Source organism: Phacochoerus africanus, chromosome 16, assembly GCF_016906955.1.
Source record: "Phacochoerus africanus isolate WHEZ1 chromosome 16, ROS_Pafr_v1, whole genome shotgun sequence".
In the NCBI taxonomy this organism is placed as follows: domain Eukaryota; kingdom Metazoa; phylum Chordata; class Mammalia; order Artiodactyla; family Suidae; genus Phacochoerus; species Phacochoerus africanus.
In genome coordinates this window covers 14,344,062-14,369,355 of record NC_062559.1, presented here as the reverse complement: position 1 = coordinate 14,369,355, position 25,294 = coordinate 14,344,062, and the positions used below count along the sequence as shown (strand labels likewise).

At 42.1% G+C, this 25,294-nt stretch overlaps 1 protein-coding gene across 7 annotated transcripts in view; it reads left to right on the top strand.

The window, feature by feature from the left end:
• The window catches only part of CALD1 (caldesmon 1), a 208,695-nt gene that overhangs the window by 77,797 nt on the left and 105,604 nt on the right, over positions 1-25,294 (top strand). For 6 of the 7 annotated variants that reach the window (XM_047763187.1, XM_047763197.1, XM_047763196.1 and 3 more), the window contains exon 2: positions 12,670-12,761. The exons of the other annotated variant lie outside the window; for it this stretch is intronic. The gene's annotated coding sequence lies outside the window, so the exon portion shown is untranslated. The remainder of the gene's footprint in view (positions 1-12,669; positions 12,762-25,294) is intronic. 7 annotated transcript variants of the gene reach the window in all.

Here is a 25,294-nt window from a genome sequence, read left to right as displayed (position 1 = left end):
GATTTTGGATCCATGCAAGAAATTGAAAGAAAGCTGGTGTGACTAGATCACAAAAGCAGGGCAAGAGGAAACTGAAGAGGTAGGCAGGACCTGATCACATACAGTAGCATGGGTTGTGGTAAAGAAGTGGCTCTATAATCTAAATGCACTACTCAGTGTTTTAAGTAGGGCAGTGATCTGATCAGACTACTGTTTTCAAAAAGATCATTTTTTGGCAGAAGCCCGGAAGATTGAACAGAGAGACCAGTAAGAAATCTCCTGGAGTGATCTAGATGAGATAAGGTGGCTTAGATTAGAGTAGTAGCCACAATGGTGAAGATGAATGGACTGCTTCGAGTAAATATTCTGGAGGGAGGGTCACTGGACTTAGGAACTGATTGCATGGGGAGTGGTAGGGAATGGATGATGAGGAAGAAGTGTCTGGAGAGGCTCCCAAGTCAGGGCTCGAGCAACTAGGTGAATGCTGGTGCCATTTTTGAAGATGGAAACCATTCAGAGACTATGGACTATGTTCAGTTACCTTCTTTTTTGCTGAAAGAAGGAGGAGCAGTGCTCAAATGTTTTGTGAGGTGTAGTGAGGAAACACAAGTATAAAGTAGAAACCCCACCTTCAGTGCACTTGCCCCCTAACCATTAAACCCACTGTTGACTCTTCCTTACCAGACCTCCTCAAACCACCAGGAACTTTCCTTCGATGCTACAGGTAACCTCATTCCTAGGACTTTTCCCTTCCCTCCTTCTGCTGTGTGTGTGTACATCTAATGTGTTTGTTTATAATAGTTTAATTTGCTACACTTTTGAATTATCTCATTGTTCAAGGCTCAGGTTGGTCAATCTTAAATATTATATTCTTTTGGCAGGGCATTTTTCTATCATCTTGGCAGTGAATATTAGAGGTTTTTCCCATTTTTGTCTTGCTACGTTATTTGCTGTAACTCATCTAGAAATATTTTGGTGGCATTGCAACTACTGTTCCAAGTTCTCCAGTTGGTTATTTGAAAACAAGAATTCACGTGAAGAAAATATGATCAGGTTTGATCCCGTAAGCATCACTACGCCCTCTTCATGACTTACCAATGAGAACCAAAAAAGTGATCAAGACTTAGGGATAAGGATTTATGTCCAAGAATGTCCATGACAGCAATATTTATAAGAGCCCAAGTTTGAAAGATATGTCCAGTGATAGGGAAATGGATATATAAGCCATGAGATTATTTGTGTGTTATTCTTTTTTAAAAAATAAATTTTATTAGAGTATCGTTAGCTTAGAAAGCAAACAAAAACAACAAAAACGAATGAGATTTAAATAGTTTAATATTTATTCAAGTTATCACTAGAAATTTAGCTTGTTGAGGGCAGAGACTTGTCACTCTGTGCCTATACTGCCTTCTTTGCCACTTCCATCAGGGAACTGGAAATAGAATCTCAAACTGGGCCTGACATTCTGTCTCATAAGATGGGACTAGAAGAAGGGTAAATCTCAACATTTTTTTCTCCACGTGTCACACATGAGGGATGATATTGACAGGGAAGTCTCATTCAAGGGAATACACACAGGAAGGCCTTTTCTTTCACTTAAGAAGAAAGATTCCGAGAATGCCATTGGGTAGGAGTCAAGTTTAGAGAGATAACCTTGAATCCTTCCTAGTGTTCTTTTTTAAAAAAGCAAATCACGTGAGGAGGAGTTCCCGTCATGGCTCAGTGGAAATGAATCTAACTAGCACCCGTGAGGACTCAGGTTCAATCCCTGGCCTCACGCAGTGGGTTAAGGATCCGGCATTGCCGTGAGCTGTGGTGTAGGTCACAGACGTGGCTCGGATCCTGCGTTGCTGTGGCTGTGGCTGTGTCCTAGGCTGGAGGCTACAGCTCTGATTCGACCCCTAGCCTGGGAACCTCCATATGCCGCAGGTGTGGCCCTAAAAAGACAAAAAAATTTTTAAAAAAATGTAAATCATGTGGAAGCTCAAATTTCTGATAACGCACTTCATGCAAAATGATGCTGTGATGGCGACTTTGGATGGAAAGCCACTGTGGTGGGCCACTGTACTTGACAGATCTGTTTTGTTGTTCAAGTGCTTTGAAGGATTTATCAATTGTGATACTTCCCCCACTATGTCATTACTACAAAGACAGGGCAAATTGTGAGGGATGCAAAGAATCAATTCTCAAGATTGTCATTTTGAAAATGTTTAGCCCCATGATAGCAGTTGGGAATCAAATCAGTGGATTCATCTGTTTTCTAAAAATAAATGTAGTGATTGGTTTGTCCCAAAATAAAAAATAACCAGCCCCTGCTGAATGAACCTGGTTGTTAAGTAACCAACTAGAGACTGAATAGTGTTGTCAAGAAAGAGGATCTGGGGGCCCAGGCCTCCTCACCATTAGCTGAGAGCCCTTGGGTAAACCATTTAACCTCTCCAGGACTCTCTAAGTCTCACTGATAAAATGTTGCCAAAAATATTTGTTTTACTGACCCTAGAGTCCACATGAAAATCATTTGGGAAAAGGAATGTGAAAGCTCTGTTTACTGTAAAATTACTGTGCGTTTGTATCCTTAACCCGTTGGTGATACCACTAGTCTCTTGGAAGTCAGTCCACTAATGGCTGATCCCATTGATAGAAGCGTAATTGCCCTGTGACGAATCCTCTTCATCCCTACCCAGCATTCCAGACATTTCAGTGTGGGAACAAGGTCTATGGGAAAAGTCAAAAGGAGACTGATCAGAGGAATTCCACTGGCCCTTCCCAGGGCCCTGTGCACAAAATGGTCCCCTGTGCATTGTTAGTTTGCTATATTTGCCGACGTCCACAGTTTCCAAGACAATAACAGACTGATAACTGGGTGATGATGAACAGCCAGAGTATGATGTTATATTAGTTTTCTGGTGCAAAGGCCTCTGTATTTTATCCACGAGATTACAACCTTTCCTGGCTACTCTTTGAGTTAAATGTGCAAATAAATAATGCAGACATGGACTTTTCTTTTTAATGCTGAGGAATGACATCAACCAGCAAAATGTTTTTAGAGTTCCGCACACTGATGGTTTTGCCTTCGTTACATGGGTAGGACAAGGTCATTCTAGGTTCGGACCTGAGTCCTCAGCTCTTCTGCTGTTCAGATTCCCTGTGTCAGAGTTTTGTGCTTCACAGTGACTGAGTGTACAGCTCTGGATTAGGTCTCAATAAACAGCCCTGGGGTGGAGGAAAAAGGTAGACAGTGCTAGCTGATTAGAAGGTAGAGAAGAGAAACAGGATCATTCTGCTTTCAGTGTTATTTTGCTTTATGTTTTTTCTCATCCTAAGCAACTGGCCATAAAAAATATAGATAATATACAGCCCTGTTCTTAGGGACTTAAGTTTTAATCAGTAGTCAAAACTAACACTAGGAAAGTTTTAAGAAAAAACAAGTACATATCATATAATATAAACAAGACAATCGGTTCACTACCTAAATGAAGTGTGCTTACATTTTCCACCGAGTTGACTGAACTGAGTAAATAATCCAATTGCTTTGATGACCTGTATTCTCAGCCAGAAAGTACCAAATTAGGACACTGCTTCTGTGTGAATATCGAAAACTCCTGAGGACCAACATAATTGATGAGATTGTCAATAAACTGAAAGTCTATTAGAACTAAAGAGTTGTATTTAGTTAAACTTACAATGATGAAATTTACTCTATATGCCTGAAGTTTACCGCGCAGCAGACCTCTACAAGTGCGTTCATCCTCTAGCAGGGATGTAGGAAAATCTGAGCCCTCATACACTAGCGGTGGGAATATAAAAGGATGCAGCCACTTTGGAAAAATGTCTCAAAGTCCCTCAAACAATGGAAGAGAATTATCATATGACCCTGCAATTCCACTCCCAGGTACATATCCAAGAGAAATGAAAACATATGTCTACACAGAAACACGTACACAGATGTTTATAGCAGCATTATTCGTGTGAATAGCTAAAAGATGGAAACAACCTAAATGTATATCCACAGACAAATGGATAAACAAAGTGTGATAAATCCATACAATGGAATATTATTTGGCCATAAAAAGGAAGAAAGTACCGGTACCCACTACCACACAGATGAATCTTGAAAACATTGTGCTAAGTGGAAAAACTCAGTCACAAAAGACCACATATTATATGGTTCTATTCATGTGAAATGTCCAAAATGGGGAACTCTATATAAACAAACTATATATTAGGTAGTTTAGGGCTGAGAGTTATAGGAGAAATTGCAGCTTGGGGGATGGCTAAAGGGTCTAGGGGGTTTGGGGGTTGATGGAAAATGTTCTAAGATGGCAATGATTGCACAACTCTGAATATACTGAAAAACAAGTGAACCATTTAAATTGTGTGGTATATGAACTATATCTTAACACTGTTATTTGAAAATAAAATAATGACTGGTAAATAATACACACTTGGAATTCCCATCATGGCTCCATGAGGACACGTGTTTGATCCCCGGCCTTGCTCAGTGGGTTAAGGATCCTGCATTGCTGTGGCTGTGGCATAGGCTGGCAGCTCCGGCTCCAGTTCTACCCCTAGCCCAGGAACTTCCATATATTTCAGATATGGCCCTAAAAAGACAAAATACTACTACTACTACTACTACTACTAATATACACTCAATAAAAAAATAAAGGACCCATACATAACCGTATAGGCAGAAGTGTGCCAGGAAGACTGTATCCTTTGGAAGCTTTAATATGCATAAAAATGAAGTGTACCGTTTATTATCACTCACTGGGACCCAAGCATTTAACATAGTGCCTTACAAGGTCATAGGAACATACATCAGTGCTTGTCGATCATGATGAGGGTGGTGGTGGTGATGACAGGAACAGTTGCCCCTGCCTCGCCACAATCTTGGGGCTTTAAAAACACTACATTAGGTTTTGCCTGATGTGTGGCAATTAAACCAAAGTCCAGGTGCAGGTACATCATGATTCTGTGAAGAGAAAGATTGCATTTTTCTTAGGAATCAATGCTCCGTATGTTTGTAGCCACAGGAAGCTTATCAAACCCTGACGTCAGCGACTTTCCCATGAGAAGTACAGAAATTTCATAATAACCATAAATTACTTTCACTTTCCTACTTGCTTCAGACAAGTAGAGAACTTTTCCTAACGCTTAAAAACAAACATCTGACCCTCACCCTGCCGTGGACACATTCTTATTGCTTCTCTGACCTTCACCCTTCCTCACAAAACCCAGTATCATTCTTTTATCAACAATTGAAAAATCTTGGCCGGCGCAAATAGTTTCATGGATTATTCTTAATTCAAAAATTGTCCAAGAAAAAATAAGAAAGGCTGCAGCAAATAGGCACCCTTTTAAGACATCAAAGCCCTTCTTTTGTACTATTATGTGATCTCGCTCAGTTCTAATAGAAATTTTTTTTTCATCTTCATATTTGTGCAAAATTGGCTCCTCTGAGAACAAAAATCTAACCTATATCCATGGATTTCCATGAAATTTGCAGGGGAATTCAAAAAAATTTCCTTGGCTACCTTTGCTAGTCCTGGCCACCTATTATAACCACACAGCCTGTCTTCTTCCACAATTCCATGCTGCTTTCAAAGGAAAGACCTAGGTCCAACCCAACTGAATAGTGTAAAGTTTTAACGAACTGTGAATCTGTTTGTTGCCGAATGCCAAAAGCATTCTTACTTTCATTGAATAATTGATTTTTTTCTTGAGTTATAAGAACAATTTCTTTAATCCTTCACTTTATGCAGTCTGGTTGGTTGCTAAATTTCTAACATAGTATCATATTAACACACCTTGTCCTTCTTCTCTACTAATTTATACAAATAGATGTGCATACCCACTGTGCCTAATTCCATAGTAATATGAAAACTATATCCTCTGAAAATCAAGAAATTCTCCCACAGACATAAAAATTTACACTGAAACACAAGCATGCTATACACAAATGTTACTCAAGATACACAGGCAAACACTTAAGTGGAAACATACAGTTGCAACAAGTAAAGACGAAACCGAGCAAGGACTCGATGCACATGGAGACACTGGAGCTAGGTTTGGGAAGAGCAGTGGTTGAGAGTGAAGAGGAGGACCTGTGGTTAGTAAGCGAGGGGCTGAATGTTTCACGACATCCTAAGATGATCAGTAGTCCCTGTATTTGAATTGCTTTGGTATGGGCCACTTGCAAAAACATTCAATATTTCCCTTCTAAGATACAGTAAGCCAAAATATATATATGAAAAGTTCACTAAGTCATTGGTAAATAATCCAGTGTTGACTTTTAATTTAGAAATAACTGGCCAAATTGATCCCAGCCTTCCCCACGACAGTTTTCCTCCTGTGGATACATTGATGGGTATTACCTTTTTGTGTTTTCTCTCATTGTTTGTCTTTCTTCTTCTGATTTTATTTTCCTACTAGTGTAATATATGACTAGGGATATTGAATTTTCATGATTTTATATGTTTTGAGCTCATAAATTCCTTTTAGTTGTCATCTTTCCAGACGGAGGCTTCATCTTTTCCGAGTCACATGTCACTAAAATAACCTTTTTATTGATGCGTAATGTATACAGAAAAAGTGCACATATTATAATTGTACAGCATGATGAATTTTCACAAAATGACCACAGTGATGTAGTCAGCACCCAGATCAAGAAACGAAACATTACTTAGCACCCCAAGAGCACCCTTTCCACAGTCACGCCCCCCCCCCACCATTGCCGCAGGATAACCGTCATTCCTTCTGATGGCTAACCCCAAACACTAGTTGTGCCTAGCTTTGAATTTTATATTAATGGAATCCTGTGGAACTTTTTTGTATGTGTCCGACTTCTGTTGTTTAAAATTACGTTTCTGAGAGTCATTGCCTGAGTGAGACTTAGGTCATTCGAATTTGCAGAACAGTGTTTCATTGTTTGCCGACTACAGGTTACATATTTAGCTATTGACAGGTGATTTCCAGCTTGCGGCTGTTATAATAATAAGCCTCCTAGTTCCTGTCCTCGGGTGAATATATGCATGGATCGTTGTTGTGTATATACTTAAGAGTACGATTTCTGGGCACAGGATATACAAATATCTGGATTTAGCAGATAGTGCCAAATATTTTGCCAGTTTACATTCCCACAGCAGTGCATGAGAGTTCTAGCTGCTCATCAAAACTTGGAATTGTCGATCTTTTTAATTTCCTTCCAGATTGAGCTACCCTTTCTTTCGGTAGTTTGATAGAATTGGGGAAGTTTGCTTTAGTTGCATTCTGGCTGAGATGATTTAAAAATCATCTTCCATTTTTCACGACTCCGTCAACCTCTAGTTCGCTCCTTCTCCACCGATGAACTCTCCAAAGGTCTACCTGAACTCGTTATCCCAAGACCCTTCCTTCTTTTTTTTCACTCTGCACTTTTTTTCAAAGTGTAATTTATATACAGTAAATCTACTCTTTCAGTGTACAGTTCTTTAAGTTTTGACAAATACACAAGTGTGTAATAACCACCAGAATCGAGATACAGATATGTCAGCTCTAAAATGCTTCCTCCTTCTTGAATGTTGGGTTTTCCTACTTAGCTCCATGAGGCTACTGAAGACCCTGCTGTGCTTTTCAGAACATTCTGCTTGGTTTCTTGTTCTCTTATATGGTCCTGTCTTTTCTACCCTAGGTATTCAGTCATGGAAAGAGCTTTGGGGTCAAACAGATCTGGGCTGTAGTTTCAACACTGCTACTTATTAACTATGGGATAGTGAATCTGAATCTGTCTCCTTACTTTGAGAAGGAATAGGTAATATTATGTGATATGGGAGTTCCCATTGTGGCTTAGCAGTAATGAACCCAACTAGTATCCATGAGGACACGGGTTTGATCCCTGGCCTTGCTCAGTGGGTTAAAGATCCGGTGTTGCTTTGAGCTGTGATGTAGGCTGCAGACATGGCTTGGATCTGGCATTACTGTGGCTGTGGTGTAGACCAATGGCTACAGCTCCAATTCAACCCCTAGCCTGGGAATTTCCATATGCCATGGGTGCAGCCCTAAAAACAAAACAAAACAAGACAAAAATTATGCAATATGTTATAATTTCTGTCAGAGCTATAAAATACACTCTTCTCTTAGAAATAATAGATGGCTGCTTAGCTCAGTGGATTAGAGTTGGTTAATCTCTTAGAAATAATGGAGAAGGGGTGGGGTAGGTGGTCCCTGAAAAACAATACCCTTCTCTGGGTACCCTGTTAGCTGCTAAAAAGTGTGAACTTGATCGAACTTGTTTTATTCACAGCTATAACAAGGTCTTTGGCAGATACTGAGAAATACACAATACATTTTTTTTTCCTTAAAAGATCATAGAATTACACATAAACCATCCGAGTTGGAGGGATCTTAAAAAAAATCTATTCCAAGTGCTTCATGTTATGGATGAAAGGACTGCAGGGCCAAGAGTGCTTAAATGACTTGGACAAGGTCAATTCACTCATTAGTATTTACTTAAGTGACCCAAATTCCCTGAGATCACATATTTCTTCCCTCTGAAAATACTCCTAGCTCCCTTCTTCAAGTATAAATGTAAAACAGAGACAACTCACAAGAGACGATTATTAATGTTTTATTGTTACTGGCTCATTTTGACTAAAACCCATAGATCTATTTTTAAGTATTTTATTTTAATTTCCATCCCCACAAATTATGTGACTTCCTGCCAACTAAGACTGAAATAGCTTCTTACCATTCCTTTCCCATTCCAAGGATTATATCCTGTAGCTTTTTCATTTTTCTATTATTAAGAAACATTCTGCCTTATCCTCCAAGGCACAAGACTGAAAGGAGCTCATGTAAACCTACAGAAAGCAGCTTTATTCACATTTAAGTGAACAGGGGCACAAGGATGCCTCTGTTGTTCTGGGTACTGGGTGCACAGGTGACCAGATGCACCGCTGGCACTCTCCTCTTAGGAGGGGACAGGTTGCCAGCACTCCCATCACTCTCATGCTTCCCAGCAAAGGTGGTATTCTGAGAATCATTTTTTTTTGGTAAGTTTCTTTGTTCAGCCCATCCTGAAAGACTGGGTGCTCTGCTAATAGACGGGGAAGACCGAATCCATGTGGACCAAACAGCTTGGAAGAGCGTTATCATCCCAGAGCACACAACCATCTCATAAAACCCTCTGTCTCACACCAGGATTCTCAGTAGCTCCTCCAAGAACACTCTTTACGTGAGTGACTTCTCCCTAGAAATATATTTTCAGCCTAGATAGCTCTTCTTCAGAGAGACTGCCCCTCCCCATCCAACATCCAGTGAGTGGCCTTCTATCCCATCATGCTCTGTTATTTACTTACTATTGGAAACGGTCCCGGAGTGTAAACTCCATGAAAGCAGAGTCCTTGCTTGTCACTGTGTGTCCCCTCTTGGCTCAGAGTCCTCCCTCAGTGAATAAGTGAATTGTATCCTTCTCACACACCCATCAGGCTGGCTGAGCCCCTGGGTTTGAATACAGGCATCACTAATTACTAACTGGGGGAATTTTGTCACTTTTTTTTTTCTGTCTTTTTGTCTTTTCTGGGGCTGCTCCCACGGCATATGGAAGTTCCCAGGCTAGGGGTCCAATCAGAGCTGCAGCTGCCAGCCTACACCACAGCCACAGCCAAAGCAGATCTGAGCTGCGACTGTGACATAGACCACAGCTCATGCAATGCCAGATCCTTAACCCACTGAGTGAGGCCGGGGATCAAACCTGAGTCATCATGGATGCTAGTCAGATTCGTTTTTGCTAAGCCATGGCAGGAACTCCTGGAGGGATTTTTTAAATATAAATATTAATGTTGAAAGCAAGGGGTCCTAATTCGCCCACCCAAGGCAAAACTGTAAATTAATGAAAACCTAGTTCTTTGTATTGACTCCATAAAGTTTTTCTTTTTATAAAGGATCCCTAATTTTGCCTTTGGAGTAACTCCCTGTTATAAAAAGTCATCATTGGAGACCCTCCCCTTCACCCAGCCCCTTGGTATCCCTTTGGAAAATGGCTTCTTTCTATAAACACTTACGGTAAGAATTTTAACCACTTTTTGCAAGTATGTACTGTCAATATTTTTCCATTTGTGTCACCTAGGAAGGTGCTAGTTTCTGTTTCTCATGCTACTGAATGGCTTTAGTTAGAGGTTTCCTGAGGATTTTTTTTTTTTTTTGTCTTTTTGCTATTTCTTTGGGCTGCTTCCGAGGCATATGGAGGTTCCCAGGCTAGGGGTCGAATTGGAGCTGTAGCTGCCGGCCTACGCCAGAGCCACAGCAACGCGGGATCCGAGCCGCGTCTGCAACCTACACCACAGCTCACGGCAACGCCGGATCATTAACCCACTGAGCAAGGGCAGGGACCGAACCCGCAACCTCATGGTTCCTAGTCGGATTTGTTAACCACTGCGCCATGACGGGAACTCCTTTTTTTTTTTTTTTTTTTTTTTTTAAATCGTCTCGGAGGGCTAGGAAGCTGATTGAAAGGAGAGAAATCCCTCCTTTCTTTTTATCGCATCTTGATTCTCCTGTAGTGAATGCTTTCATACAAAACCCAAATTTCCGCACATGCCTGAGCAGATGGTTCAATCAAAGGAGCAATAAATAGCACCTGGCTGTTTGCCACTGCTGGGAAGGGAACTGTGGGAGACGGGTTCATCTACCTAATGCCTGGCCTCTCTTCCTTCATCTCGGGTCCTCCCTTCCTTACCATGTCCGGTCTAGACTTAGCTTTGCCTGCAGAGAATTTCAGAAATTGCCTCTGAGCCAGGTCAGTCGGAATATGTGTTGAGAACCATATGAAAAGTTTAAAGGATCCAATGAGTAATGGTTCACCCAGGCGTCTATTTGAAGTCACAAAGTAGCTGACAGTACAGAATTATCTTTTTTTTTTTTCTTTTTAGGGCTGCACCTGCAGCCTATGGAAGTTCCCAGGTTGTGGGTCTAATCGGAGCTGTAGCTGCCAGCTTACACCACTACCACAGCAAGCAGGATCCAAGCTGTGTCTGCGACCTATACCGCAGTTCACGGCAGTGTCCAATCCTTAACCCACTGAGCAAGGCCAGGGATGGAACCCGCAACGTAATGGATACTAGTTGGTTCATTACCACTGAGCCATGATGGGAACTCTCCAGAATAATTTTTTTTTTTTTGTCTTTTTGCCTTTTCTAGGGCTGTACCGTGACATATGGAGGTTTCCAGGCTAGAGGTCGAATCGGAGCTATGGCCGCCGGCCTACACCACAGCCACAGCAACTCGGGATCCAAGCTGCCTCTTTGACCTGCATCACAGCTCACGGCAACGCTAGATCCTTAGCCCATTGAGCAAGGCCAGGGAGCGAACGTACAACCTCATGGTTCCTAGTCGGATTCATTAACCACTGCACCACAACGGGAACTCCTCCCCAGAATAATCTTAAAACAGGGAGTGGGCGCTCTCATCATGGCTCAGTGGTTAATGAATCCAACTAGGAACCATGAGGTTGTGGGTTCGATCGCTGGCCTTGCTGGGTGGGTTAAGGATCCGGCATTGCTGTGAGCTGTGGTGTAGGTTGCAGACGCGGCTCGGATCTCGTGTTGCTGTGGCTCTGGCATAGGCTGGAGGCTACAGCTCTGATTGGACCCCCTAGCCTGGGAACCTCCACATGCTGCGGGTGTGGCCCTAAAAAAACAGAAAGACAAAAAAAAAAAAAAAAAGCAGGGAGTGGGAACTTCATCAGCTTTCTGGCCCATCCATGCTAAATTGGAAAATAGAGAATATCTGAAGACAAACTCTACTTTTAGCCATGTTGCCATTCACTTTATGGTTTCTCTCAAAAGCCTTTCTTTGTCTCACTAACAAGGTAATTCATGAACATACACGGAATGTACACAGACTCTAGACCAAAAATAACACACCAAACCAAACAACCTTTTCCCATGATTTCTAGATGTTTTTTCTTCATGCATTCCCAGTTTAAAAAATGGGGATGGGGGGAAGCAAGATATGCTCTTAAGGTCCACTTGAGCCCAGTTATTCTAAAGCCTTGTTATTATAAAAGCAAATATTAAAGCCCAGAGTTGCATTTCCCGTACTCATACCCATTAACATCTCTTGCTGCATCACGTTGGGGCAGGTATAGGGGTGTGATGGTGATTTACCGTCACAGTTTTTTGTTTCTTTGGTCCTTCTAATATTTAATATTTATCACTGTATCTCCAGTGCAAGAGAGTTAACTCTGGATCATCTAATAGTACATTTCTATAGTTATTTGTAATCCTCCAAAGCCTCCTCTTCTACCAATTAGTCAAATTCCTAACTATCAACAGAAGACTTTGGACAAAGCAAAGGGTCCAAAGAGTCTCGGAGTATCTGAAGCTTAGAAGGTTTTGAGAATCAGCTTAGAGAAGGGAGTGCCCCTGACTATGCCTTTTTCTTTGATTGTTGGCGTCGGTAGTACTCCCTGCTTTGTCCCCACTATACCACCTTCTCTCCATTATTCATAAGAATTTAGGGGTTGACTCTGCAATAATTGTATTTCTTTTCTTTAAAATGCAAATGCACAATATCTGTTTATGTCTCTGCTTATTTCCCCTTTAAGGTCCTAACCTACAACAGTATTTGAAGAGGAAATAATATTTTAAAATACAGTCTCTATTACCTAAAATTCATTCCACTTATGTTCCCATCCTCCTTTTATCCCAGGTGTCATTCAAACATTTCAAGATCATCCACCCGAATTCATAAAGATTGGTGATCAACCAGAGGTTCACAAGTGGACATCTGATTGCTTACCCGTGAGTAGAGTTTATGTGATTTTGTTGAGGGGTGGGGGCTCTGATTTTAGAAGTTATGTAGCTTCTCTGTCTCATTTTCTAAATTCTTGTACCTAAAGATACATTGTGTAAAACCAAGTTTTCTGCTCTGTCCCTCCTTAGTTTACTTACCAAGTATACCTAACAAGTTTGGAAGGAATTGTTTTCCTGCTTTGTAAACTGATTTTGCTTTATTTTTTATTTTTCCTATATATGATATCTTTTTTTTTTTTTGTCTTTTTGCTATTTCTTTGGGCCGCTCCCACGGCATATGGAGGTTCCCAGGCTAGGGGTCGAATTGGAGCTGTAGCCACCGGCCTACGCCAGAGCCACAGCAACGCTGGATCCGAGCCGCGTCTGCAACCTACACCACAGCTCACGGCAATGCCGGATCGTTAACCCACTGAGCAAGGACAGGGACCGAACCCGCAACCTCATGGTTCCTAGTCGGATTTGCTAACCACTGCGCCACGACGGGAACTCCTATATATGATATCTTAAGCAAAACAGTCCCTGATCAATAAGGAAGTTCCTACTTCCCAAGAAGAAATCCGCTAACTTGAGGGAATAAAAAGATAAGTCAGTCTTTCAGGGTGAATGAGCTCACTTTGGCACAAACACTGGTGATTTCAGCAAGTACCCCTCACTGGAAGCAAGTACCCCTCGCTTTCAGCAAGTCCTCCTCGCATGGGAGACCTTCTCCCAGCAAAAGGTCTACCCGGGCAGGAGGAAGAGGGGATTTCAGAAGGTGGAGGTTGGAGAAACTAAAGGAAACTTCACTCATTCGCCCTTTTCCTGAGGTTGGCACCAGCAGGGAGAAAAGTATTGCCAGGGCTGCCATAGTAAAATGCCATAGACTGGATTGCTTAAAGAGCAGAGATTTATTTTCTCATTGCTCTGGAGGGTGGAAGTTCAAGATCAAGGTGTTGGCATATTTGGTTTCTGCTAAGGTCTCTCTCCGTGGCTCGCAGGTGGCCATTTTTCCCTGTGTCTTCACATGGGGTCCTGCTGCCGGCACCCGTGTCTCTCTGTGTGTCCTGCATTTCCTCTTCTTAGAAGGACAGTAGTTGTGCTGGACTAAGGCCCATCCTAATGCCTTCACCTTAACTTCATCACCCCTTTAAAGACCTCATCTCCATACACGGTTACATTCTAAGGTATTAGAGGTTAGGCCTTCAACATATGAACGTTGGGGGAACACACTTCAGGCTGCAAGACCCCATCATCATTCTTTTTCTAATACGCTGATTGTAGTTTGTTGCTTACGGACTGCCCTCTGATTCTCCTTTCTTCGAGGCCCTTCTCATTTACGTCACTCTTGGAATATTTGTTCTCCCTGCAGTGTGTTTCCCTGCAGTAATCCTTCATATACATCTCTCATTTCCCTATGACATTATGTAATTTTAGAAATTGAAGCGTGTACCTTTTACATCTTTCCAGCACGAAGCGGCGTTTTTGTAAATAGTAAGCATTTAATAGTATTAATTAAATGACTGGATGAATAAATGCTGAGATAATAGTCTCTGATCCAACAATTCACTTGCTTTACTACCTCCAAAATGATTATCAGTGGTACTTTCTCTTCATTGGCTGCTTGTCTCCAGACCCCTGAGTGGTGGAATAAGTCAAAGCTGGTGAGAAGGACTGAAAGAAAGATATGATTAACTGATGATAGGAGACGTAACCTCATTCCTCTGAGAGTTAGGAGACAGTAAAGAGCCTGCACCTGTTTCAGATATGGTCATTCTTCCTTGAGAACCCTGTTTTGGGAGCCAAGAGGGAAGGACAAGGAGTTTAGACTGAGACTTGCTGAGTTTAAGGGCCTGTGGGACATCCAAGGGCATGTGTCTACAAAACAGGATATGCAAGTCTGAAGCCCAGGTGAGAAATAGAGCTGGAGATTTCCACAGTTGTAATCTATACATAGGAATTAAAACTATGACAATGGATGAGGCCACCCAGAAAGGTAGTGGAGGGAGAGGAGCAGTGGTTTAAAAAAGCCACCAGGGGAGTTCCCATCATGGCGCAGAACCCGACTAGTATCCATGAGGTTGCGGGGTCAATCCCTGGCCTTGCTCAGTTGGTTAAGGATCCGGTGTTGCCATGAGCTGTGGTGTAGGTCACACACATGGCTTGGATCCCGAGTTACTGTGGCTGTGGTGTAGGCCAGCGGCTACAGCTCCGATTTGACCCCTAGCCTGGGAACCTCCATATGCCATGGGTGCAGCCCTAGAAAGACAAAAAAAAAAAAAAAAAAGCCACCAGAATTTGCATTAGAAATCTGTCCTGGTATATAACAGGAGGGATATAACAGGATTTCTTCCCGAGAGAGAATCTAAGTGCTGTTTCTAAGGAGGGTTTGTAAGAACATGTATATTAGCTAATGTGGATGTCGGTCTCCTTCTCACTCCACTTATTCCTTTGGTCCTATTTTATTCCTTCTTCTGTCCTTCCTTTGGGGGCTATGCCTCAGGCCATTTCTGTGGCACTTGCCTTATCCAGTTTTGGTCTCGTCTAGCTAACTCCACTCATGAGCGAGTGTTTGAGTCCCAGCTGCATGGCCAGGGGTGTCATCCCTCGACACCTTCCTTCATCACCTTCAGCGTTGATCAGACTGGATGGTATGAAAGGCCTGGAATTCGACTCTTTCATGTCCAAAGAGGTAGAAGGCAGGTCCCTTCAGGGTCAGGTGGCTGGACTCCATTGCCATGGAGCATCATTTTGTCCAAAGAGTCACTGAAGGACTCAGTTGAGGGGAATATCCCGTCTCTGCACCAAACCCCTCCTCAGTCCATTGCTCCCTGCTAGTCTTCCCACACCTTCTCTGCCCTCAAGGAGGCTTTGGGAATGTTTTCATGTTTCATGGCCAGGCCAGAATGAGGGTTGATGAAGCCTGGAGAGGCCAGGCCATTACAACCATAACAAGTTTCTCCTCTCTGAGCTCCACCAACAAAGGTCATTTCTAATAGAGCCATTTTTACCCTAATACTGAATTTCCCAGTTTTTTCCCGCTTAGGGTGATGCAAACAAAAGGAAGTTCTTTCATTTCTCCTTTATTTCCTAAAATGTTATTTCTTTCCCTCGCTTTTTTATTTCTTTATTTCTCCTTTGGTTCTTTCTTTAGCAGAAACCTAAGTTCATCTTTTTGGGATTGTCTGATTATTAGCAGAAGAGGCCATCAAAAATCTGAAAGTTTCCTCCTCTGCTCATTCCCATCCATTTTTTAAAAATGAACTGTGAGATACCAGCTTTCTTCAAGTACCTGCCTCCATACGTTCATCTTGGTATTCTTCAAGTTACTAGGAAAAAAGGTGCCCCCCCCCCGCCATTTTTTTACTTAGTTACCTAAAATGCCGATGACACCTGTGTCAGTGATTTTTATGTAAATTTCTATTTATATAAAATGAGAAAGGAGAAATTCTGAAGTCAAGAGAAAACGTCTCTGCAACCCATGTATGGCCTAAATGGGGTGTTCCAAATGAATGGTGGCCAGTGGCCAGCAGAGGTGCCTCCCAACTGTGTTTCATTAATTTCAGTCAGCTATAGAATTTGGAGAGAAAGATAATTTTCCTATAAGCATGTACAAGAAGTGCTTTGAGCTGTAAGCACCTAGTGGGCTTTGCCGTGCGTTAGAACAGCATCAATGGGAGACTTTATAACCACTGTGGGCCTGTATTCTTGGAGTCAGTTGAAGCTGCAGATGGAATGGAAAGAGAAGGGGTTTTTTTTCCCCCTTTCCTCTTTTCTTGACTTTTGCAGAACAAGCCTCCCTGGACCCCCTTGACCGAGTGTTCAGTCTCCTGTTTAGTTCAAGTGTGCCCACACACTCGTTATGGCAGGATCTAAAGGGGTCTTTCTTACACAAAGCATCTTTTCTACAGATTTCTGGTAGTGGCTGTGGAATGGGGCTGGCATGTGAAAAGGTCTCAGATCCGCTTTCCCCCAAGGGTCTCACCCAAGGACACTGCTCTCAGGTCCTCATCATGGAGAAGGAGGAGGCACATGTACAACAGGCCCACGTTGGGTTAGGAACCAAGGGGACACAAGGAACAGGGGTCCCCATGGTCTTCCCAGTTCTGGAAAATTTCATAATAAGCAAGGTAAGAAGACATTCTAGCATCACCATCACCATAGGCTGATTTTATAACTTTGGCCTAGTGATGGAGTTTCCCTGGCTTGTGGCCCTTAAGAGGCACCTCCGCAGAACACACATTCCTGCCTAGCCCGGCTATTGATGGAAAGAGGTTGTGTGAGAGTAGGCAGGCCAAGATCGGGGCACAGATAGCAGGGAGAAAAACAAACAGTGGTGCCAGGAGTTCTTGTCTAGAACTCCTTGCCAGCCTTTTGTTCCAAAAAGCATGAGTGAGTATGCAGTAAAGAGGAAAAAAAAAATGACGTGGCTGTTTAGCTTTTCAACAAAACTACCAAACTAACTGTGATGGAATTTGTCCAGTTCAAGGACACAGACTCAACTACTTCCAAACTTTGCTTGGGGATGCTCAACAAAACAGTTGTAAACATCTTGCATTAGTCCACACAGCAGTCCTCCAACAGGATTTAAAGGCTCAGTCTCGGTGGGTGGGGAGAAAGACATTTTCCTTCCTACTATTCTCTGTATCTCAGGTCCAACTTAATGCCAAATTAAATCTAGATTTTTTTTTTCAATTGACTTTTACTGGAGGAAAAAAGGCAGAACTGCATATCCTGAAACAGATATTTCAAGGCCAGACTTACTACTTGGGTTGTTTTTTGTGTTTTTTTTTTTTCCTCCTCTTCCTTTTTGCTAATTCAAAACAAAATGTCTATCATTCACTCTAACACCAGCATTTAAGAGCTGGAGACAAATGAAGTCTGAATATTCACGCCAACATGGTACAAATGAGCTGTGATTTCAAGATGCTGGCTGTTTCTCTGACAGGGGAAAAGAGAGATTGACTAGTTTAGTAACTTTGGCTGAAAACACTTTGTTAGAGAGGAATGGAGAAGGCCAGCATTAATATCGAGTCCTGTTATTTTGTGACATACCGTGGAGCGGGACATCCTGGGTTTGGGGGGAAAGTGTGTTTATTGAATTCGGAGGATGTGGAGAGGGAGCAAATGCAAATCTATGGTGGTCCTGAAGAAAGGACGCTTCTAAAAGCATTTTCTCCAAGTTCTTCAAAGAACTCCTCCCCTAAGTATATTATACGCGTGATTGTGAATCTGATTCCATTACAGACTTACAACCTTTATAAACATAAAGACATTTATTATAATGAGAGATTCTGGGGAGTCTCTGCTGCCTCCCCCAGACTGCTGGCTAATGGTTTAGAAATACGAGATGCAGTTGTAAGTTGAGGCTGATGGGGGAGGCTCGTGACCGCTATTAGCACCATCTGTCCTTTCTCTTCTTCCTCAAACATACACATTAGTCGCTTCTTAATTTGTTCATTCTTCAGCTATACATTGAATTGGGACCTCTCCATCGGCTGCTCTATTAAGTCTGGGCTGCGTTAGGAATTCTAGGGTTCCTTCCCTCTTTCTTCTAACATAGACTCTTTTTAAAAAATTCAGTGTCGTGGAAAACTTGGTGACTCCAGTAATGGATTCACTGACGTAAACTGTGATTTCTGATACTTTTATTTTTCATTTGGCCTCATCTTGGTAAAGAATCATAATATTTTAAATCTCTCCACCCTCTCATCCACCTATCATTCTTAATTACGTGGTTTATAGGCAAAACACAGCAATGCACTGGCTATATCTATAATTCTACTTTTCTGAAAATCGCTTTGAAGATGCGTAATTGCCTCTTGCCTTATTTGTTTCCTAAATTCTGATTTTCATGAGAAATTTTTTTAAGGAGGGATGTAATTATAGTATCAAAGTAGTTGGAAATTAAGAGCAAAGTAAGTGTTTGGCATTTTTATTGGAATGCTCATGAGAATCAAAGATGAGAGACCCAAAGTGATTCACCATAAAATCAATGGCGCTTAAGACACAGAGCCCCTCACTTGGACAGGCCTCTGCCACTCACCTGCCTAATTTTTTATAGTTAACATTGTATTCTGTTTCTTAAAGGCCCCCCAAATAATTTTCAGGTCCCACAAAATCTGAGTTCTTCCCTGTGATTGACACAAACAGATAAACTGAGATGGTTTTACTTCATGTGTAAAGCTAATTAAATGATAAAGCAAAGAAATAGTCAAAGTGTGAAGCACTGTAATTTGTTTTATAAGGCTTTGGAAGGAATTCATATTATTTTATAATGTGAACCCCACTTAAATAATCAGTTTGCCAAAGCCCAAATGAACATAAACAAGAGATCTGTTTTTATTCATTAATAAACATCAAATATGGACTCACTTTAACATCAAGTAAACCAAATCCTCCCAATAGGAAGAAGTTTCTAGTAAGGGGCATTTGCAGAGGAGGAAAGATCCTTCAGGCAATTACATGGTCATTTCAGCATCAAAGGTCTTGCCACAAGCTGCCTTGTATTGTGCATTTACAGATTTTATGAGACACAGCATAGTGTTGTGATTCAAAGGACAGCCTCTAGGACCAGGCTGCCTTCATGTTCATCCTAGCTCTCCTATTTGCTAGCTCTTTGGCCTTGAGAAAATGCCACACCTTCTCTGGGCCTCAATCTTTGTATCTAAAATGAAAACAATGAGAATTGTTATTAAGATTTAAACTGATATTTATAATAAGTTCCTGGAACTACGCTGGATACATAATGCATGCTAGATAACCATTGGCTAAATAAATAAACTTCTCCATCTAGAGTGTACGCTAATGTGAATTTACTTGTAGCTTCACCCTTGTAACTCCTCACATTACCTAGCCTGGCACGTAATTACCACCAAGGAATAACTGTGTAAATCAGGCGTCCCAAACCAGCAACCCAACCAGCAGGCCCACAATGACCACAAAGCAAATGTGCTTTCTTTGCCCAGGAATTCCTTAAATTTTTGAATTTGAATTCTCTTAGGGTGCATGCTTTCTGCATAGGCCTCCACTCCCCAAATATTTACCTCTTGGGTTCTTAAAAGCATTTCAGTTTGTCATTCCTGGTATGAATGAGTGAACACGTAAAGTGTGAGCACTCCTTCAGTTCACAGCAGTTTTATGGCTCATTGGAAAAGAGAGCTGGGACCAATGAGCCATTTCCACTCCCTAAGGCCCTACCTGCAGTGTTCTGATCAGCCTACCCATTTTTATTTCTATTCTAGATGTCCCAGAACAGAAGCAGAAAATAGATAAGTTGAATAAGTGCCTTCACGAAGCAGAAATGTGTGCTGCCTAATGCCAGGAGATCATTTCCGTCATGGACTGAGTCAGTCAAGGCTAGGTCATGACCAGCTAGCTTATGCTAGGGTCAGGAACAGCTCAAAATCTCAGTGACTAAAAGACAAATTAAAAAAAAAAAAAAAAAAAAAAGGGAGTTCCTGTCGTGGTGCAGTGGTTAACGAATCCGACTAGGAACCATGAGGTTGCGGGTTCGGTCCCTGTCCTTGCTCAGTGGGTTAACGATCCGGCGTTGCCGTGAGCTGTGGTGTAGGTTGCAGATGCGGCTCGGATCCCACATTGCTGTGGCTCTGGTGTAGGCCGGTGGCTACAGCTCCGATTCGACCCCTAGCCTGGGAACCTCCATATGCCATGGGAGCGGCCCAAAGAAATGGCAAAAAGACAAAAAAAAAAAAAAAAAAAACTCAGTGACTTAAGCAACAGAGGTTGTCAGTCATGCTTTCTCTCTAATTCTGGATAGGCAGGGGTCTCTGGTCCACATTATTGTCATCCTAACTTGGGGATCCCAGAAGACAGCTACTATCTGGAAATATTGTTGGTTACTATGGCAGAGAGAGAGAAAAGAAATCTCTGAAGGGTCTCATATCAATGATTGAATGGTCTGTCCCAGAAGTGACACGACACCTCTGTTCACAACTCATTAACCAGAACGAGTCACTTGGCCCCAGCGGACAACAAGGAGGCCAGCAAGTACAATTCTCTAACGTGCCCAGAAATGGTAAAACAGGGCAGACAGCACCAATGGCCATAGCTGTGGCTCTGTGGGAACTTGGATTTTCAGGCCAAAAGCTTTTCAATAAGTTCAACTCAGCAGCCATTCCCATGCATCTCTAAAGGCAGAGCAAATCACCCAGCACTGCGAGGGAATATCAGAGGAGATGCAGGCCCTGACACCGAGCAGCTTCACACTTGCTCAGGAGAAAGAGAGGTTATACAACATTTGAATAGCAAGGTCATATAGTATCAGCTATCAAAAAGAACAGTGCCAGTGATGCTGCAGCAGTTGAAAGAGAGGATGAATCTAGAGTGAAGACAGGATTGAGCTACACTCTAGAAAAATATATGGGATGTGCAGAAGGAGTGGAGGGCATTTCAGGTTACAGAAGAGAGGAAACAGGGACAGAGATAGAAATACTGGGTGGATTGTTGCAGGACTAAAGAGTTGGCCTGGCTCTGAGTTGTATTTGCATGTGAGGGTGGAGTCCGGAGAGGAGTCAGGTGTTGGGTACACGGGGAGCCATTCCATGGGGTGGGGGTGGGGGGTCTCTGAGATTGACAGAGAAAAAGGAGGAGGGGATCATCCTTCCTCACCAACCCCCTTCAAATCCTAGGTCCCTAAACCTCCCAGGCATCAGCTTATTCCCCAAACCAAGAGTCGTAGCTGGAGTTCCCCCTCATGGCTCAGTGGAAATGAATCTGACTAGCATCCAGGAAGATGCAGGTTCAATCCCTGGCCTCACTCAGTGGTTTAACAATCTGACACTGCTGTGAGTTGTGGTGTAGGTTGCAGATGCGGCTTGGATCCTGTGTTGCTGTGGCTGTGGTGTAGGCCAGTGGCTACAGCTCTGACTGGACCCCTAGCCTGGGAACCTCCATATGCCGTGGGTGCAGCCCTAAAAAGCAAAAAAAAAAAAAAAATAATACCCAACCTTCCCAGACCCACAGGGCAGTCGCTGAATAGTAAAGTTTGACTTGCTCCTTTTTCCAGTTTCAGGCGTATTTGATCACTCATCCTGCTAACAAAGACTACTCAAGTTCAAGTGACACAGCCTCTCATTGCTGGGTCAGTTCAGCCCTTTTGCTAAGGAACAGCTGTTTTTAAAATTCGGCTGAGACCTTGATTTAAATCTGTTTCACTTAGAAAGCAGCAAGAGAACATCTTGTTTTCATGAATGTCCAGGGGCTGTGTGTCAACAAAGGGTCTGCTTGTGGTATTCAAAGTAGAAGAGCTGACCGTGAGATGTTCTGCCACTGGAATAAATTTATTATGGGCTGTTCATTTCTTGGAATCTTGAACCAAAATTTGAAAAAACAAAGTGAACCAGCTACATTTAAATCAACAAATTTCTGCTTGAGGATGAGTGAAAAACATGCTTCTGTTGTTAGAAGGTCACTGAGCTGGGTGGTTTTTAGAAAGATGCCCTGCACTTCAGCCACGTGAAGTTATTATCTTAAGTGGATTCCCCATGTCCATATAAATTCCAGCATGGGTCCCTCAGATAGGATCCGAGGTGGGAGAGAAAGGATGAGAGTAGTTCACCATCCCTCAAACCGGACCAGCTGCTTTACTCTTCACCTACTTCTTTAGGACAGAAAAGCAGAAAAGAGTCTGATGTATCGGCACCTAGAAGAGCAGGGGTCTGGCACACAGTAGATGCTGATATATACAAACTCCAGTCTTACACATTCATGTTCCCGCTGTGAATGCACGTCTGTGGTGTATTCATACCATTCTTATCTGAAAAAGCTGCTACTGAATATGTCTTGTTTTAGCCCAAAGAAAACCATTAGTTATTCCCATAGCTCTCTCACAGCAGCTTGTGTTTTTCCTTCCTAACCTTTGCCTCAGTTTGTATTTTATTTATTATTGCCTGCCTGCTCCATCAGACTGTAAGCACGCTGAAGGCAGGGCAGTTAGTTCCATTCACAGCTTATTTGCCACTCCAAGCAAGGTAGCGGAATGGTACTTCACAAATACTTGTCGAATGTTTTTATTGATGTTTTTCTTTGTGATGCTGATTGTCGAGGCTTGACCACTCTTGAATATGTGTTTAAACACAGTGAAGAAGATGTTAAGGCTCATAATGCAGTTGAATGTGGAGAGGGCTTTTGTGTGATGACACAGTCCCAGTCATTTGGCCACACACTCTCTTGAAGGTCATGGTGGGATAAGTTGGTCTAACCATCTCTGTTTTCCCGCCTGAAAGGTGTCAGCCCACATCTGCATGTAGCGGGCCAAGATTAATGTTATAGCACATGGCAGTAGTTTAGAACTTTTTTCTTTCCAATAGTTAACTCATTCCTAGTGGGATTCAACCTATGACTTTAGCCTTAGTCTTAATAAATTTTGATCCAGCAAGTTACCTGGTAAAGGCAGTACCAGCATCTATGGTCAGAAATAAGAGGTTTGAGGTGTTCGATGGGCGTAAGGCTTAATGTGCTCATGCACTTGTCTCGTGGTCACTGTAGACCTTTCTGATGGTCAAGCAAAGTATGAACCCTTCCACCTGAGCAGGAACGAAGTAGATTCATTTGCTCTATTTTGCTTTGGCTGCCTGTATAGACAGGGTTGAAATGGGATTGACTTGCGAGTTCTAAAGACTCTCAAGAGAAATGCTCGTTCGTTTACAAGAGGCGCAATTCCACAATAGTTTCTTGCCTTGTGTACTTGAAAATATTCCCAAAGAAACAAAGTTGGATGCAGAAAAAATAATGGGAGAAAAGAAAAATAATACTCTGAATTCTGAACAGTTCTACTTTAATAGGTTGATCTGTCTGCCAGCTGGCCTCCGTGTTGACTACTTGTAATATATACTTTTGGTAGGCCACATGTAGTTCTTGGAACTGTTTATATTAGACTGCAGAAACTTAATTATTCTAAAATTGGCAGGCAGGACTCGCTTTGGTTACTTAATACAAAGTTGCTTAGTCATCTTTATACATGGTGTGGACAGCATTGTTTAAGTGTGAAAAATTGGAAAATGGGAATGTGCTCCAGAGAGATTACAGGTCAGGTAGAAAAATAAGAAGGTATCATTGTTTCAAGGTGCTCAGCAGGTGGTTGCCACATGTTTTAATTTGACAAGCTAGGTGACTGCTGAGTTGAAGTCCTTGATAACTCAAGGAAATGTATTTTTTCATTTTCTTGGTGAATTTTGTCAGAAGTAAAAGCTGTTGCTGCTGCTGCCTCTTAGATCATATTCAAATCCAACATTTTGCAAAGTACAGGTTTCCCAGCAAGAGTGTGAGGAACTCTAGAATCAGCTGTTGGAATAGCTTTTTTTGTTCTCAGAAACAAACAAGGATGTCATTTCAAGCTGGTCATCAAAAAGATCCTTCTTTTGAATCTTTTGGTTTAAACACTTACCTTACCCTGCTTGAGCTACTGCCTTCCAAATGCAATACACATGTATAGAGCTTCAGCAAAGGAAACAGGCAGGCAGAATGAGCTTCCTTCATGTATTTTAGAGTCTGAGGTGGTGCCGGAGGTCTCCGGTGTTTCCAGGAATGCCCGTGGCAACTCACACTCTTCCTGTGACCTGGGCAGGGGCTCCTCAGCGAGATGGTGAGAAAAGATAAAGGTCTTGTAGCCAATGAGTAGCGACACCAGGCCCGGGAGGATAGGTTCCCAAGAAAACATCCAGAACAGTGCCTTATGTTTCTAATTACTGAGCATGGTTAGAGAGTCAAATCAGGCAACACTTTTTTTTTAGACCAATGGAAGCATTTAAATCAGCTCTGAGTGTCAGTGTTTTCTAATTGTGATGGAGGAGTGGCAAGAAATCTCCAAAGGCCTTGGAAATTTGGGGTGTTTCAGTTCAACCCTGATTCTCTTTTCTTATTTATCATGTCTTCTTTGTCTTTCTTTTTCTTTGAACATCCCCGAACAAACCTATCTTCTCAGTTCCACGTGCCTAATACCCCCTTTCCTGAAGCCGGAATGTATTTCTAAGACAAGTTTCTTTTCCATTGGAAGAAAACAACCACAACTACACAACCTAAAATAGAGCTTCATTGTGAACCACCATCCCCAAGGTTACTAAGCACCCAACTGGAGACAGGGCTTTTTTTATCATGTCTTAGCCAACTTCATCGGTTTACCAATTAAATCCCAGAAATAGGCAATGTCCTTGAATCCATTTCAGTTCAACACGTGTGAACTTAGTCCTGACTATAAGGAAAAATATTTAAGAACTTTGAGTACAAAAATGAGTAATAACCTCAAGGGGATTACAGTTGTCTAGGGAAGACAGATACATACTTAGTAATTAAAGTCCAAGCTCCAATAATATAGGTATCAGTACAAACTCATATCAGTGAGTACACAGTTTGTGATCCTATAGTCTCATGCTGGTCTTAAGCAGGCCTGCACTATGAGCCGTTCCTTCCTTGAAGGAAAGTCCAGAAATCCCCAAACAAGCAAACGGGTGCAACTGCTATTGAAATGATTCATGCAAAGGGAAGGAGGAAGCAGTCTAGGCACTTCTCAATTTATCATTTAACTT